Source organism: Bacillus rossius, chromosome 3, assembly GCF_032445375.1.
Source record: "Bacillus rossius redtenbacheri isolate Brsri chromosome 3, Brsri_v3, whole genome shotgun sequence".
Lineage (NCBI taxonomy): Eukaryota > Metazoa > Arthropoda > Insecta > Phasmatodea > Bacillidae > Bacillus > Bacillus rossius.
This window is the reverse complement of record NC_086332.1, coordinates 86,828,217-86,846,356: the sequence shown is the minus strand read 5'-3', so window position 1 is coordinate 86,846,356 and position 18,140 is coordinate 86,828,217. Positions and strand designations below refer to the sequence as shown.

Sequence of the window (18,140 nt, the reverse complement as noted above, 5' to 3'; positions counted from 1 at the left end):
TAATGGATTTAATAAAGTACATGGTACGGATATTTTTTTTAAAATTCTATCCCCCCCCCTTTTTTTTTTTTTTAGATAGATTCCAAATAAATACTACCTATTGACCGTACCCATGGTGCGACTTCCGGAAAATGTTTACATAGTTTTTCGTTTCATGGTCTATAGACCCCAAAACCACCGCCAACTCAAAACTTATATATATATATATATATATATATATATATAATCACAATTTTGCGAACACGATAATTTCCGAACTTTTTTACAAACCACTTTCAAACTGGTACATAAAATCTAGAAGTGGAAAATCTAGGTCGAGTTCATTAAAATGCAATATACGATCAAAGGAGTAGAAATGGGGAAGGATTTTTGAAGAAAATCAGAAAAATCGTGAACTCCCATAATATGACTAATATCACATCCATTTGAAAGAATTATAATTAGTGGGAGTAATGCCATAAATTTTTTGTCTTATAAAATTTTTGATACGACCCAAGGATTTGAAAAAACTTGGGGTTGAAATAAGAATATAAATAAAACTTCCCTGCCATGTACTCTATCGAATTAATGTTTATTTTTGTTTAACTTTTTTTAAATAATGGTGACAACTTTTTTCAAAGTTAATTTTATGTAACAAACCATTACTGCGAGGGTAGGAAATAACAAGTGTAGAAAGACAAAAATGTCTTACTTTTTTAAATAGCTATACTCTCAAATCCATTATAATTTATTGTAAAACTTCCCAACTTTATCTAAAACCTGTGGCTGAAACAATTTTTGATGAAAAGAACTATTACCTTAAAAATAGTGATTGAACTTTTAAAAAAAGCTGCAGTAGTATCAAATTTATTCGTATTTATTTTTACCATCTTAATATTACCTTAAATCTTTGTCCAAAGAAACTTTTTATACGACCATGTTTTATTGCCAGGGAAGAAAAATAATGTTTTCAGGTAAAAACAATAGCATATCTACCTTAGTAGTTATAATATGAAATTCGTTAAGACATTCAATGCTGGATGCATTGAGTTGAGGAAAATCATTCAAAATATTTTCGCTGCTTGAAGTATGAGAACATGTTTAATAGATTGTTTTTTAATCATGGCAAACATATAATAGGATGTTATGTACATTAAGTTTCTTAAAATGATCCAGGAGGTTTATAAAAGTTTCCAAAAATTTCCAGAAGAAATAGGTAGGTACTTCGAAATATACCTACGCCTCTAAGCTGTGACAAAATGGATTTTTTTTTCCAGGTTTTATTTGTTACAAGAGAAACTAATTAATTTATACACATATCCATGCATACACAGGACCAGCAGCAGAGTGTAAGACCTATAACTCACTTTAAAAATTCGTATAATCAGGAAAGAGGGTTACGCTTTTATTCTAAAAGAGGGATTAGCCACTCTGAAAATACAACCTGTATACAGCAAGAAATAAAAATAAATAATGGAAAGAAAAATCATAAAAGTATTGCAGGATATAAAGCGCAAAGAGATGTTAATACCTGCATAATTATGGACTAATGCTAAAATTTCACAGCACAAACCAAGCGTATAAAATATGAGGATTGAAGCCCCTTCTAAACAGGGTATAATCACTAGGAATGGGTCGTAAAATCACAACCTGTGATTTACTCGCAGATATTAAAAAAAATTGAAGGAACAGTCTGTGATCAGAGTAGCAATATCATTGGTCGCATTCTTGTGTGCAAAGTAACTAGCTCTCCAACCGATGCGATGTGGCAAATACAGGCGATCGGAAACTGCGATTGCTCCCATACCGCCAATGGCAAGGCAACTTACAGTAAACTGTGATTGCTATCAAACCACCAATAGCACTGTAGGCAGCTTTAGATATCTTGAAACTGTGATTGTTCCCAAACAACTAATAGCAGCGCACAGAGATGTCTCGTAAAATCACAACCTGTGATATCGAGCAATCTTATTACTAGCACTCCCATCAATATGGAAACTGCGATTGCTTCTATACCGACAATGGCAAGGCCGCTTTCACTAAACTGTGAATGGAAAATGCAAATGTTATAGCACCAATGACAAGGCCACGTCAAACCACCAATAGCAACAGAGCTTCGGTTCCCGTGAAAATGTGATTTTTCCCAAACAACCAATAGCTGCACACCTTCTCTTCTTTTACAGTCTGGGATAGCCTATATTATCTTTACTTCATGAATACATCGAAGCCTGTAAAGGACTTAACTCCAATAGTTCTTCACTGGCTGATAGAGCGCAGATCCTGTTCCCACGCAATAAATACAAACTTTTGGGCACTAATGAGAAAAGTTTTTTTATTTAATTTACGATTGTAATTATCTTTTCTGCGGCAATTATTTAGAAGTTTATAATTATTAAAACTGTTGTCGAAGAGAAGGAAAAGGAAGCGATATTTCTTACGTCTTTTATTAACGTTTTGTCAAAGTAATGACTTTCTTGGGCACGATTTGAATTATATTTGTAGTGTTAACATTACTAGTAAAATATATTATAGCATTACGATAGTGATTTTCTGCAACACCTATATAAAATTTACTTCATTATTGAACTTTTCTGTTTTATTGTTTTTATAACAAACTTTTCAAAATATTTTTAATACATTAGTTACTATCAATTCATTAAATATTGTTTTTATGTGTACATGTTTAGAAACGACTGGAAATTGTATAGTTACGTTTTTATACTTGCCGTTTGATCAATTATTACTTTCACTTTTAGAACATACAATAAGTGCTTGGTCTGTGATTGATCACTGCTAAAAATTACAGATATTAAAAAAAGAGCAATAACAGTTTAGACTCTGATCGAAAAATATACGCTTGTATAATCTCTACTTGTCACAGCTAGTTAAAATGTATTGTTTCCAAAATCTTTTATGAATGCTTATATTATCAAACACATTTTTTTCCAAGTAGCTTGCTTTCAATGCATAGCACAAAGCTCATGTATCCTCGGATTGTTTTTTTTTACGTAGAATTTATATTTTCCCGTTCTTATAGTATATACTTGCGAACATTTAACTGAACACTAAAAATCACTGCTTGGATAATGAAATTATATTTAGAATTGAAATACGCTAGCACGAATTGGAATGCAGTGTATAGATAATATAAATGACGGCTAAAGAAATATTGTATGCATAAACTGAAACATTTCATTCATATACAATGCACTAGTTAACGACAAAAAAGGTGGTTATTTACCCAAATATTATTTTGCTTGTTTGTGCTAATAAAATCTTGTTGCAACCTCAAACAAATGGCGGATGTTAGGGTGTGAAACGAGAATAAAATTATACCGGTACTAAATTCAAAATATTAAGCTTAGAATAATGAAGGTAAAAGTATAGTGTTGCTCAAGGCATATTCAAATGTAATTGACCAAAATGTAGTCACCGAGCAAACAGATAAAGATACAAGACAACTGTTGTACGCCGAACTTATGAACCAAATGTAAAGAGAGCCGGAATGTTCTCACACCAAAATGTAATGTAACGAAAGGTTCTGGCATCAAAATGTAGCGTAACGAAAGTTCTGACACCACAAGTGTTAAAAATTTTAATTCACTTAAAGGGGATGAATAAAAAGGGATGCTGGGTAGGGATAGAAGAGGAATAAATAGTGAGAGAGGAGTCACTTGTCTCCTGCCTATAAGGTCTCTCGGGAGTGAAACGTAGTGTCCTTCAATTAATACACCAACAGGTATTTCCAAGGACCTTATTATGTATTTGTCATCTCTGCATGCTCAGCCGTGTAGAAGAAGTCTAGAAGCTGTAGGCTCTCTCTACCCGAGGGTCGAAACCAAGATCTAGTTCGCGAGCACCCGCCACACTGCATACCGCGGTAAGGGTCGAGACGCCTTACAGACTCTACTCTTAGAAAGTTTTAGTTGTTCTTACTCTTAGCAAACTGCACTGAACTGGCGTCGGCTCTCTAACCCCAAGTATCTCGTGTGCTGACATAATGGACTCTCTCGACTGAACTCCTGAGAACCCTGCGATCCGCCAAGCGACGTCCAGCGTTCTCAAACAAAGCACCGCAGAACAAACGGAATGCGCAGGCAGCTGTAATTAATAGTTTAATATTGCGGGAAATACAAAAAAAAATTAAAATGAAAAAAAAAATACGGAACCAGGGCCGGCGGGTTGACAGACAATGCGCTTGACCACTGCGCCACGCCGCTGACTTACCAGTTCTTGAAGAAATATCCCTCACACATTACCTAAAAATCTTTAAAAAGCTTTTACTCGCTTCCTAGGGCCCGCTCAGGCGAGATATTTTAGGACTTTGAAAAGGGAACTTACCTGCTTCTACTCACACAGTTTAAGCAAAGTCGGCAAGCCCCGACTCGGACCCTCCCCTTTAAGTCCATATTTATAAAATATAGTTATACGCTGAGTTTAGCTGGCGACGACCACAACAAACTGCAATACAACTGTCTAGATCGCATTTAACATTAACTGCCATGTATCGGCATAAGGCGCAACTTCCCGAGTCCAGGTATGCCTGCTTACGGAATTTTTAATTTGATTGAATTTATACTTCACCGACCCAATTTATAATATCACTCCAGTGTTTTTATTATTTTATTTTAATTATTTGCATGCAAAATTAAAGTTTTTTTTTATTTCGCTAAGTAAAATTTTAACCGCAAACATTTATTTTTTTATATATATAGGATTTTACGTCGCAAGGTTGCGCCACAGTGGGGTTCGAACCCGTGCTCGTAAAGCGAGTCATGCCGGGAAGACTGAACCCACGACCCTCGCCGCATGAACGCGACGCGTCATCAACCACGGCAACCGAGAGCGTGGAGCACAATCTCATTTCGCCTGAAACCTGTGACGTCACTCCTACACCCCTCTTAGTTACTCCGCGTTGAGTTAAAATAAACACCGTTGTAACGAACTAAAATATAAAATCGGATAAACATTTAATAACATGATAATGGTGTTTTTTAAAATACCTATTTTATACATCATAAATACTTTTATGTTTTTAAAAAATTATAAAAATTCAGATCTCATTATAATATTTAATTTGTACGTTCAGATTACCAACATGCATGGAAACGTTTTTCTTAATTTCCTCCATGTCGAGCGTATCGGCGTGGAGTGTTATGACGTACCAGCCGCAGTACAGCTGTCCGAAACATAGACTGCGCAGTAGAAAATATTTGAGCCCAAAACTATTTTTTTTTTGTGCATATAGTACTGTAAAAGAAAGTGTCCCGCTGTCGAGGTTAAGAAATCTCATATCACTTTCCATGTCTGATTTTTAATGTAGTTAGTGCTGGATGTTTCATTACCAGAGTCTTTAAAAAATTATGGTCTACAAATTCATGTTTTCAACCCTCTGTTGATTTTTATTGCCCAGTTGAAAGTTTAGTTCTGATAATTCAATGTTGAATAAAAAAAACAGCACAGTCAAAATAGTAGGACACAACAACATTAGTAATTGATGTGTTCCCGTTGTAAATATAAAAAAATCGCAAAATGGAAAGCATCAAAACTGATGCCATTAACACCTCATACCTACCTCATATCGCAAGGAGAAAGCGGGCAGCTTGTTCCGTTGTTTTTTTCTCCCGGTACATTCATAATACCAACAAAAGTTATATCTAAGACAAAACGAAAACAACTGAATTATGAATGGATAACTACTTGCTCTGCCCACCGCACAAAAGGGCTACCATCTTGACGAGGCGATTATGTCATCTCTTATCGGGCAGTCCTACTAGCATTCTAAAGTGCAAAAAAATTTTCTTATGGCTTAGCGACTTCTATAAGTATTATTTATATTCGGATGTTAGTACTTAGATTCGCAAAAACAGCAAGTTTGCTGGAGTGAATGGAAAATGAAAATTAATATGTTTTTTTCCCGCCTGAGGCACGGACTCCATGGATGAAATCGGGCTGACACTCACTATTTGTAAACCAATTTTCATGCCAATGTTTGAGTCAGCTGATTGTGACAGTTGCGTTGGCAGGTCGAAAGCCAGTTATGGCCTATAAACAGCAGCCAAACTGCAGACACTGGTGCTCCGATGTCGGACAACCGACGAGCCAGACAGCAGACACTGATGCTCCGATGTCCGACACCCGACGAGCCAGACAGCAGACACTGTTGCTCCGATGTCGGACAACCGACGAGCCAGACAGCAGACACTGGTGCTCCGATGTCGGACAACCGACGAGTCAGACAGCAGACACTGGTGCTCCGATGTCGGACATCCGACGAGCCAGACAGCAGACACTGGTGCTCCGATGTCGGACATCCGACGAGCCAGACAGCAGACACTGGTGCTCCGATGTCGGACAACCGGCGAGCCAGACAGCAGACACTGGTGCTCCGATGTCCGACACCCGACGAGCCAGACAGCAGACACTGATTCCCCGATGTCCAACAGCCGACGAGCCAGACAGCAGACACTGGTGCTCCGATGTCGGACATCCGAAGAGCCAGACAGCAGACACTGGTGCTCCGATGTCCGACAACCGACGAGCCAGACAGCAGACACTGATTCCCCGATGTCCAACAACCGACGAGCCAGACAGCAGACACTGATTCCCCGATGTCCAACAGCCGACGAGCCAGACAGCAGACACTGGTGCTCCGATGTCCGAGAGCCGTCGTGCCAGACAGCAGACACTGGTGCTCCGATGTCGGACATCCGACGAGCCAGACAGCAGACACTGGTGCTCCGATGTCGGACATCCGACGAGCCAGACAGCAGACACTGGTGCTCCGATGTCCGAGAGCCGTCGTGCCAGACAGCAGACACTGGTGCTCCGATGTCGGACATCCGACGAGCCAGACAGCAGACACTGGTGCTCCGATGTCGGACATCCGACGAGTCAGACAGCAGACACTGGTGCTCCGATGTCGGACATCCGACGAGTCAGACAGCAGACACTGGTGCTCCGATGTCGGACATCCGACGAGCCAGACAGCAGACACTGGTGCTCCGATGTCCGACAGTCGACGAGCCGGAGTGAGCCGGAGCGAACCGGCGCAATATGGCCGCCGCGGCCCGCGAGTCGTCGAGTCAAGGGTCGCGGCTCCAATTAGGCGCGCAGACAGTCATCTAATTAAATCTGTGGCGGTGCAGCGGATCTCCTTTTCCCCGAACGAGGCCGGGTAAACAGACGAACAACGCAAGTGCCGAATCCTTTTCATGTCAAAACTTTCTATAGTTTGTTCGCCGAGCTTTGACCTCGAGCATATTTGCCTTCCAAATCTAAAAACTGAATCGAGCGAGAAGTTCAACAAACTAATATGTTAGAAGTCAGATTCTATTGTCCTGACGAAAAGGATTGTTCATACGTTTAAAACATTGCAAAACATTTTGACTTTTCGTTAGGATAGGAAATTACTTTTACACTAGAATTCTCAAAACTATTTAGGGCCCTAGCACTAAATTTGTCATTCAAATTGTCCATTTAGACACTAAAATTATAATTCCAAGCTTGTTAGTTAGCTTTTGAAGAATGAAGACTATAACAATTAATTGTTGATTAAGTTGTTCTTGAAAAATATTACCTGTAAAAACCAATAATGACAGCAAACCTACCTTCATTCAATAATAAAAATTTATCATTTTACATTAACTTTTTATATTATATCACACATATACATAGAACAACCGTGCACCTAAATACTAAAATTTCCTATTTGTCGAACTTGCCCATGACAAATTCAATTTAATTCCTTACCTATAGTAGAATAAACATGAATCCAGGTTAATGTTTTAAAATATACATACATATGCTTGCCAGACGTCCCGGTTTTCAGACAAAATCCCGGTGACCCGGCCAGTTAACTTCACGTCCCAGTAAAAATTAAATTTTATTTTATAGATGACCAAAAAAGACTCAAAATAATTAACTGTACAAGGATTATTTAGGATAATTACTTTGTCATTTATTTCTGTACTGTATGAAAAGTGAAAACTATAGAAGAGTGATGGTCTTCTAATAAATAATAATTTGTCACCATATCGTCTTGTCTCGCCAATCGTGACCATGAGCGGTACGAGGATCTCCAGGCGAGTCCAATATTGGGCACTAAGGGGTGTGGTTTTTGCGCCAGAAGCGATTTCGCTGAACGCTACACATTGGTGCCAATTGTTGTGCGCTACTTTAATCCTAATTCTTGTGTGCAAGTAAAGCTGTTAGATTTCAAATCCGTGGCGGGTGAAACATCTGTAATTCTTACAAATCACTTATGCTCTGTCCTGTTGCAAAACGATTTGAACAACACAGTAGTTAGCTTTAGTGGAGATAATTGCAACACTAACTTCGGTGGTGTGAAAAGAGCAGGGAAAAACAATGTTTTCCATCGACTCAATAATAGCCTGGGGCGGGAAATCAATGTAATCGAATGTGGAACACACATTGTGCACAACTCTGTGCAAACTGCAGTAGATAGTCTCCCAATATATACGGAGGCCCTACTGGTGAAGATTTATACATACTTCCACATATACACAGTCTGTGTAACTAAACTAAAAGAATTTTGTGAATAACCCGAGATATAGTACTGTAAAGTCATTCAACACCAGAACACCCGGTTTCTATCAATAATGCCCGAGCTGGAAAATATTTCACGGATTTTTGAAGGTAGGAAAGCTTTTTTTTAGACCAAGATGTGCCCATCAACAATAAAAAATTTGTTTACTGATTTCACAGGCGAGCTCTACTTGTGGTTTGTCCATGGACAGCTTGCGCTGTTTAACAAGGCGATCCCGGTAATGGAAAAAAGATAACACTGCAGCTTTTGAGGTTGCTGAAGCTCATAAAGCTCTCAAAAGAAACCTGACAAAAAGAAAGGCTTCAAAATTTATCCCTATGGGCGCAAATAACATCTACAGGAATCTAGATGAGCAAGTCCTTAACTGTGTGAAAGAAGAATTTGATGGCTTTTATTAAAGATGCATTGCATACTTGGACCTTGTGCGGCCAATTAGCATTTTTATGCACAATTGTAAATTTTAATTTTTAAATTATTATTTCAACAGTAATTTTGTAGCTAAAACTTAAACTTTTTCCACTCACTGCACACTCCCACTTAATATTTATCAGGCTAGTTCCCCAAGTCGTTCCCTGAGACTTTACCGATTATTTGTTAATACAGCACCTTGTCTCGTTTTATTCTCGCTTTGGCGCACGCCCGTCGCCTGTAATTTTCCCTGTAGCCATGACAAGAACTGCTATGCCCTGCAAGCTATCAGAGCAGCTCGGTTCTAAGAGCCCGCCTTACGCGAGCAACTTCAGACAAGTCCAAGTCTCAGTTTCTCCAACATCCCGGCACGTCCCCAGGCTCTGTAGAGCTAGTTTTCCACCATCGTTGCAATTTCTACCTCCCCCCCCCCCCCTACCCACCTCACCAGCCTTTCCTGGGAACACTGCCCAGAGCACTGACCAGCCACTAACCCCGGCCTAAGTCAAGGCTAGCCATTGGTCTTCGAATGTACCGCCTCTGCCCTCTAGTGGTGGATTTGTAAGTTATTTCCCCTGGGTGTTTGAACGCCTGCTAAACGCCTTCCCCTGGCGACTCACAACACAAGCAGTGTCCTGCAATTCTTTTCCAAGCGACCAGAGCACTGCACAAGTCTCCTCCATAAGTCTCATGCTTTCGAAATAGCCTCGTGCGAAAGATGCACTAGTCGACTTCTTCTCGGTTCGGCCACTAACACCAACGTCACGATATCGAAGTGAGTATTTCTCCACCAACTCCCAAAATGTACCCAAGGAGTGTAACAACCTCTGGAAGAATAGTTTTGGAAATGCTGAACAGTTTTCGTGGGTCAATCTTACCAAAACAAACGCTGTTGATTGAGAAAATGCTGAAACTTCTGCTGAAATCATTAATAGCAGTCTTCTTGATGTACCCTAAATGAAAATAAACAATGATCAGCTGTTTGACGAAGTAGTGCTTGCTAAGGAGTATTTGCGGTCAAATTAGGATCAGTGGAAGCAAGAAGAGACTACCAGAGATGTGATTATTTATTTCAAGTGAAAAAAAATGGCTCAAGCTGTTTGGTCACCTCAAGGAGAATCACATAGCAGCCCCCAATCTTATCAAGATTGTTGAGTATGCCTTCTGCTTACCTGGGACATCAGCACCAGTTGGGAGAGTATTTTCTTTGATGAACAACACATGGACTGATAGGGGTTTGATGAAGGAATCTACGGTTAAAGGCTTAATGACATGTAAAATTAATATCAGATTAGCTTGAGAAGATTTTTACAACAAGATTAAAACCAAAAAAAGACTTTCTAAAAAATGTCATAGCCAATGAAAAGTGCATGTAAATATTGTTCAAATTTGTATTCCTCATTCAAAGTATTTCTTCTTACTTAAGTAATTTATAAATATTAACATGTAAGAAATAAAATTTTTAAATTTATATGCTGGTGTCATTTATTATCACCCCTTGTTTAAGTTCCTAATCAGTAACCATTTATTCATAGCATTGAGATTAACTGCCCTCTAAAACAATCTAAAAACCCGCCAAGGGTGTGTACCCTTGAATACCCGCGGCGCTGGGGGGCATTCCGGTATCCCGGTTGAACATTTCAGAAATCTAGCACGCCTATACATGTACATATAATAATAACGTGCTGAAAAAAATTAAGGAATTTCCATTTAAAGTGCATAATTTTTAGTAAACATTGTTAGCTGCATTTAAAATATTGCAAACCTGTTTCAATTTATTAACTGAGAAAAAACTAATCTCAGAAACAATTAAATACAGCTTCGCAATTTGAAATACTTGAAAATTTTGTAAATTTTAATAAACGCTGTAGTACTTATGTAACCAGTACAACTGTTTACAGTTATATTATTATTATTTTTATTATTATTGTAACATTAATTGTGTATTTCATGAGCCAAGATTATGTATTTAATTATTTTATTGTAAAGAGGACAACCAAAGTATAACAGATATTACACATCTTATTGTCAGAGACAACACACTTTTAACTTCAGGGTCTTCTAAGAATTATTCTTTGGAAACTTTATTCCTTTTGTCTTAGTTCGACACTCTTACACGCTAACATCCAAGTTTTATTTCACTATGCAGTCTATTCGGTTTGCTGATAGCTATAGCTCCTTGGTTGCTAGGGACTGAAAGTAAATAGTTATAAGGAGGAAGAAGAGAGACGCCATCGCCATCTTGCAGCGGGAAGACGTTTCTCGGGCTGGGGCGAACCAAAGCCTTGGTTGCCACCCGAGAAATTGAAGATTCGCGTCATCCGTGGTCGTGTACTATCTAGAATTCTCCATTCTACAATTTGGGAGAATATATCTAGACTGAATAAGTCTTAGATAGGGAGTATCGGCGACATCAAGTGCCAACTTCCGCGTCGGTCCCGTTTCGTCCCGTAGTGGTTCCGGACGACTGATGTCAGCGCCAGCTGCGATCGGCCACGACGATTGGTGAGACCGATCCTTATTAAACCAGACTTTCTAGGACGAGAGGGAAGGCGATTCTTCAGCCAGACACCCCGGCTACTTCAGATCTTCTGTAGTTCGCCAATTACAGCTTACAGCGTCCAGTGTTCCAGTGTAGCAGCAGACCACCTGGAGGTCCTGGGAAGAGAGCCTTCAAGCCTCCGACAACGTATAGCTAGACCCGGCATGGTATTCAATGTGTTCCAGTGACGTCATTTGCATCTACGTACCGACACCTAGGACTGAACAGAAGTTAACATACAAAATATATTATTTTGGTTGTTCTCGCTTAATTACATGTTAACAGTAACTTCACGCCCATATGCAAGAACCCATTAAAATCATATGTTTTTCAGTTATTACTATTTCATTTATAACAAACGTCAGTTAAGTAATGCAAATTTCCACCAGTCACACAAAAATACCAAATTTCCTTTTTAATAATTACTCTCTGGACAGTAACACAGTGCGGTGACGTGCTAGCTGGATTATCAGTCTGGTTAGTCCATCCAGTAGCAGCGTTCCTGTTATCTACTGCGAAGAGGGTAGGCGCCCAAAACCCCGCAAAAACCTATAATTATTCACAGTTGGCCACATAACAGTATATAGTTTTCAATGTTAAAAGTTAAAAGGTACTTCTACGGATGCTATTGTCCATCATCTTTAAGAATTGTTGAATTTTTTTTTAATTTGCTTAGGATTAATAGCAAAGGACTGTATTTAGTAGTAGTATAATGGATCCAAACTCATGTGGGTGTTTAGAAGGCTAAGCTCCCAAAGACCGAAAGAGAAATGAGCTTAAAACGCCTTTTTTGTAGTCGATGGGGACCTTTCTTCGGAGGTCCGTTGTGGACGAAGGGTAACACGCAAGAAAACACGGTTTACACCGTGAGGTCTAAAATTTCGGTCCCGTTACTTATATCTACGTCGGTAATACCTTAGTTAATTCAACCTCTTCAATCTAGGGTAAATTTTCTAATTTTTTTATGATTGTTTCAAATATTTTTTCTGCTTAACTTACGGTTGCCGTATCGAAATTCACGAGATCTATATTTTCTGTCCCATTGCGATTTATCGTAACATTATAGGTTATTTGTAAAAATTAGTTAATAAAGTTGGATTTTTTCAACCATTTTTAATTTTCCCCCATGCTTATGTGTAAACTACTCTCATCAAATTTTTTAAGTTGGAAGTAAGTATATTCCTGCCAAATAAAACGACTCCATGTCCTATAAACTTCTAAATAAATAATTTTTATTAATTTTAATAAATAACATAAAAAACATGTGTTTTCCCAATAAATATAAAGCTACAGAACTCATGAGGGTGAAATCGAGTAACGTGAATACTATGCTTAACGAATACAGTAGTCAGACAACTGCAAAATTCTTTGCAGAGTTTTGTCGCCGTGTTTGTTACAATTGTAACAATTTGTTTGCAGCAAATTACACTTTTAAATTTTATTGCAATCTTTAGAGCAGACGGTTAACATTTCAGTTTATATTTAAGTTCGTAATAAATGTTTGCGCATATTTTTCCACGTACTATTTTAAGTTAATCTATAATAATAAAAAAAAAAGGGTGTTGTCCATCTGTATCCATAATTTGCAGTGCGATAGTGCTAGTTTATTACATAACGTAAAATGTAATGTATTCAAATTTTAATAAGAATATCGACATTCATTTCCTAGAAACAAATCAGCAAAACTTTTATTTATTTTAAATTTTAAGTTCCAGGTTGTTTTAAAAACGTTGTCTAATGAGTTAATTTGTCGAATTTTCCAGAGGATGCCAACCGGACCCTTCTTATATGTAAAGCCCATCCCACACGATGCCTAATTTCTGCTATACCTTTTGATATACCCATGGGTGTAAAAGTGGGCACAACAGTTTGCATAGCAGAAGAGAAGAAAGAATTTGATACACTATGCACACGATGCCTAGAATGCTATCAGAAAACCAGCCAAAGCAATAAATTCGGGGTAGTAAAAACATATTGCTGTCCATTTAACCAAATACTGAAATTATATGAAAATTGCAGCTGTTTATGTTTAAAAAATGTAACCTGGGGAATGATTTTTGACATTTTATCTTCTATAATTATATAAACAACTTGGCTTGAGAATTTAAAAACAAATACTAAGCAATTTTGAACTTAACGAGATCAAATTTTTCATGGTAGGTTAGTTTCAAAAACCAATAAATGTAAAATTTAAAAGATAAAAGAGAATTTGAGTTTGCTTTAATGTAGTTTATTTATGATGTATTTATAGTATTAGACTAATCAGACAGCTCATCTAGCTAATTCACAGTATTAATTGTGATATCATTTTCATAGTTCAAAATGCTACCAATTTAAAATTTTATATATGTTAATTTATTAATTACTTATTATACGAATTCTAAAAATTTTATAGCTAACAATTTTTGTTATCAAATGAGACAAAGAAATACGCATAGTTCCAGATAGAAGTAGTTCCCATAATAAACTTCAATCTAAAATGAAGGAAAATCATCTCACATTTTCATTTAGGCTAACAGGTGAGGCGATTCGATTAAGGATTGGTTTATTCATTAATAATGTATAGGCAATCATTTTTCTACTAAGCGTGTTTTAGTTAGAGAATTACATATTTTTAATATTATTTTATTTTATTTTAAGTAAAAATAAAGGATGTAGAACTTATGTAATAATCAAACCAATGGACTGAATTATGTATTAAATAATCTTATAGCAATTAGATAAGCAAAAAAAAGTGTAAATATATATTTTTTTGAAGTACAATTAGTATAATCTAGTAATCCGTTATTAAATCGACACCCACCATTGTTTACGAATGACAAAAGACAACCGAAGACAGTTTGAGGAAGTGGAGGAGGTGATTTGTTCTCACCCGCATTGAAACTTGTCAAAACCCGACAATTACTTGGTGTGTATGTGCACTTGACTTGGTGTACAGCAACAATCAAAATCATTACACAACATTAACTTAAGTTGCACTAATCATATTTGCTTAAAATAAATTTCCTAATTTTATTGACCAACATAATCAACAGATTACTTTAAATCCAGATTTTTTTTTTCTCTTCCGGAAATAGACAAGGTTGTTTATAGCTTAACTCCATCGTGCGAACATAACGAACAGAAAATAATAGACAGCAAAATCTAGTCAACACGCGCATTTTCTTATTTATTAAAAAAAAAGTTCTCAAATAATTACGTAGTATGAAGTGCAAAGCTTCCTTTGACAGAAAACATATGACGGTTTTAGCAATAACACATTATTAAGCATTAGTAAAACCGAGAGAAAACTATATTGAATGCCGGGCTCATGTAAAAAATGTTTAATATGATGTATGATTGTAGCTGGTTAGGCTATATTGAATTACGGTACATAGAGTTCTACTGTTAATTATAATACTCTGTTGTGTTAGTGAAAAGCTTATGTTGAATGTGCCGGGCCTTTCGTGACAAAAAATACCACAAACAACAATAACGTTCAACTGCTTAGGCCAGGGGTCGGCAACCTGCGGCTCGCGAGCCACATGCGGCTCTTTGGATGTGAAGCTGCGGCTCTTTAGTTCCGTACCAGAAATACTGCATCACCAGGTCATTTATACAGAAAATACTTTTTTATTACAAACTAGTAGTAAGCCTGGTTTTTTTTCCATGCTTGTTATATTTTACTAAACAATATGTCATCAACCAGTTAAATTATCAATTTAAAGCTATCCTTCCGCCCGAGGTTTTCGTTTTACTAGTACTTACGGGCCCACCCAACTGTTAGCGCCACTTGACGCGCAAACATGGTTTCAGTTTCCAACATATCAGTCGCACTTCTATATCTCCCTCCTTGTTCTGTGGTCCGTCGGTGAAGAACGAAAAAAAGCTGTTGACGAGCTCCAAAAACAAAAACAGCAATAAAGTTCCATGTTAAGTAACTGGACGCAATCTAGAAGTAATGTTAATCCGGAAAGCTTCGCGGTATCACTAGAAACCGCAAAAAAAAGGCAAACCATTCACAGATGGTGAGTATATCAAAGATTGCTTCATACGTGCATCTGAAGAACTGTTTCGTGATTTCAAAAGCAATCCAGAAATCTTGAAAAAAAAATCAAAGATTTGCCTCTATCCGCTAAAACAGTTAAAAACAGAATAGCAAAAATGTCTTCAAATGTAACATATTTGCAGGTGGAAGACATTCAACTTGCTTCTGTCTTATCACTTGCTATAGATGAGTCTTGCGACATAAAATACACGGCACAAATTGCCCTTTTTGTTAGGTATATGTCTTCCCAAGGTCCAAAAGAAGAACTTCTAGGATTGCTACCACTCTCGGGACAAACTAGAGGGGAAGATATAGCGAATGCCGTGCAAAAATGCCTCGAAGATAATGAGATCGATTTAAATAAAATCGTTTCAATAGCAACTGATGGAGCCAGAAGTATGACGGGTAAAATAAAGGGACGACAACAACGATTCTTCAGAGCAAAATAAACCACGAAATTCTTACGTTTCACTACATATTACACCAAGAAGCACTTTGTGCCCAAACATTTCCGGCCAAAATAGTTGAGGTCATGAATTTGGTAATCATGATTGTTAACGGCATCTTGTCAAAAGCACTCTACCATCGTCAGTTTAAAGAATTCTTAAACGAAATGGAGACTCAGTATTCCGACCTCCTTCTTCACAATAAAGTGCGATGGCTTTCTAAAGGAAAGGTGTTGAAACTTTTTGCTTTGTGCTTGAATGAAATAAATACATTCCTCAATGAAAAAGGCATTAATCACCCTGAATTAGAGGATGGCAAATGGTTGCAAAAATTTTACTTTATGGTGGATATCAGAGCGAAATTAAATGAGCTGAATCTAAAACTGCAAGGAAAGGGAAACCCAGCCTATGTTTTGGTAGAATTGGTTAGTTTCGAAGAAAAATTAATTATTTTTGCAGAAGATATTCAGAGCGGTAAATTACTTCATTTTCAATTTCTAAGCAATATCGCGATAAAACCAGTGCAACTGTTGACAAAAATACTTCAGCACAGTTATAAAAAAAATTTTCTGATAGATTTCAACAATTCAAAACCAACAAAACCACTCTAGCATTCATAGTAAATCCTCTCAACACAAATGGTAACGAAATCCACATTAAGCCATTTGGAGTTGATACTGGATCTCTAGAAATGCAATTGATTGATTTAAAAAGTAAAGCTTTGTGGAGTGGAAAATTTACAGATTTGAAAAGCAAGTTGGAAGAGTTAGAGGTCCAGAAATGTATGTACGTAACGTAACAAAAGTGGACAGCTTTAAAAGAAATGCCGCGAGTTGAGGCACTTATATTCGACGCATGGAATAGTCTTCCTGATTGCTACAGTGAGGTGAAGAAGTTGGCATTTGGAGTGCTGACTATCTTCGGATCGACATATTCGTGCGAGCAAGTGTTCTCTTGCATGAATATAAATAAAAGTAAAGTAAGACGCCAACTAACAAATGAAAGTTTAGAGTCGTGTTTGAAATTTAAAACAAGTTATGAGCCAAATTTATCCAAACTTTCTAAAACCATGCAAAGACAACGCTTTCATTGAATGTGTTTGCGCAATTAATTGTTATTGAAGTACAAGTTAGTGCTGTAAGTGTTTAATTGTTTTAATATTTTACTAATATAATAAGTGATTATCTAATAAGACCATGTATATTATCTAATTTGTTGTGAAAAAACCATACTTATATATGAATAAATTTTTTTATGAATAAATAGATTAGTTTTTTTTATCAAAAAACTATTTATGCAAGTACTATTTATTGTTGGCAAGAAAAATTTTTGTGGCTCTTTAAAAACTTTGAAATTTTGTAAATTGTAATTTTTGGCTCTTCCGACTCAAAAGGTTGCCGACCCCTGGCTTAGGCCCGTTCTACAATGACGTGGAAATGGAGACTGATCTCGTAAGCGGAGACGGATCTCACGGATCTACAATGGCTCGCGGTGCAGTAAACAGTAGCCTCGTACAGTACTTGGCTATATTGGTATCCATGTTTGTTTATGTTCAAAATAAGTTAAAATTTGTTTCTTCAAGTACAAGACTATCTAATTTTATTATTACTCTGTAGTTTATTTTTGTTTATGGAAATTCTGCCCGTTCTATGACTTCGAAGCATATATGTTTAAATTATATGTATCGTAACTTTGAACTGCAATTTCACCGATTGCAATTCGTTACGTTTCCGTGCATTGTGGAAGCAGTTTACGCTTGTAAAATGTTCCCCGTTTCCGTGACATCGTAAAACGTTCCTTATTATACTATTAAAAAATAAAAAGAGTCCGTTAGAAATTTTTATGTAAGTGTAAGTATGATTTAAGAGTTTGCATACCCAATAAACATGCAACAAAAATAACTAACGGTACGATGTAAAAATTAGAGTGAAACTAGTGAGAACGCACGGATAGGTACTGGTGTCGCTATCTATCGGGCGGAAGAGGTACCAACTAGCACATCGAACGATTCTCGACGCGGCACGCAAGGCAGCTGCTTCAAGAGGTGAACAACGGCCACATGACTCACGCGCGTGGGATTCTAGCACGTCACGTGTTTCCGACGTGTAGGCCGCGCCACAGTCCCCACCTTGTTTTCACTTTGTAGGCTTGCCAATGTGGATCGACTCG

The 18,140-nt window shown here is 37.4% G+C and overlaps 2 protein-coding genes across 5 annotated transcripts in view; one reads left to right on the top strand and one right to left on the bottom strand.

Annotated features, from left to right (window-relative positions):
* LOC134531008 (NPC intracellular cholesterol transporter 2) overlaps window positions 1-18,140 on the top strand; it is a 195,951-nt gene that overhangs the window by 68,076 nt on the left and 109,735 nt on the right. The gene's annotated exons all lie outside the window — the stretch shown is intronic.
* The window catches only part of LOC134531007 (sodium/potassium-transporting ATPase subunit alpha), a 349,143-nt gene that overhangs the window by 330,134 nt on the left and 869 nt on the right, over window positions 1-18,140 (bottom strand). The window lies entirely within an intron of this gene.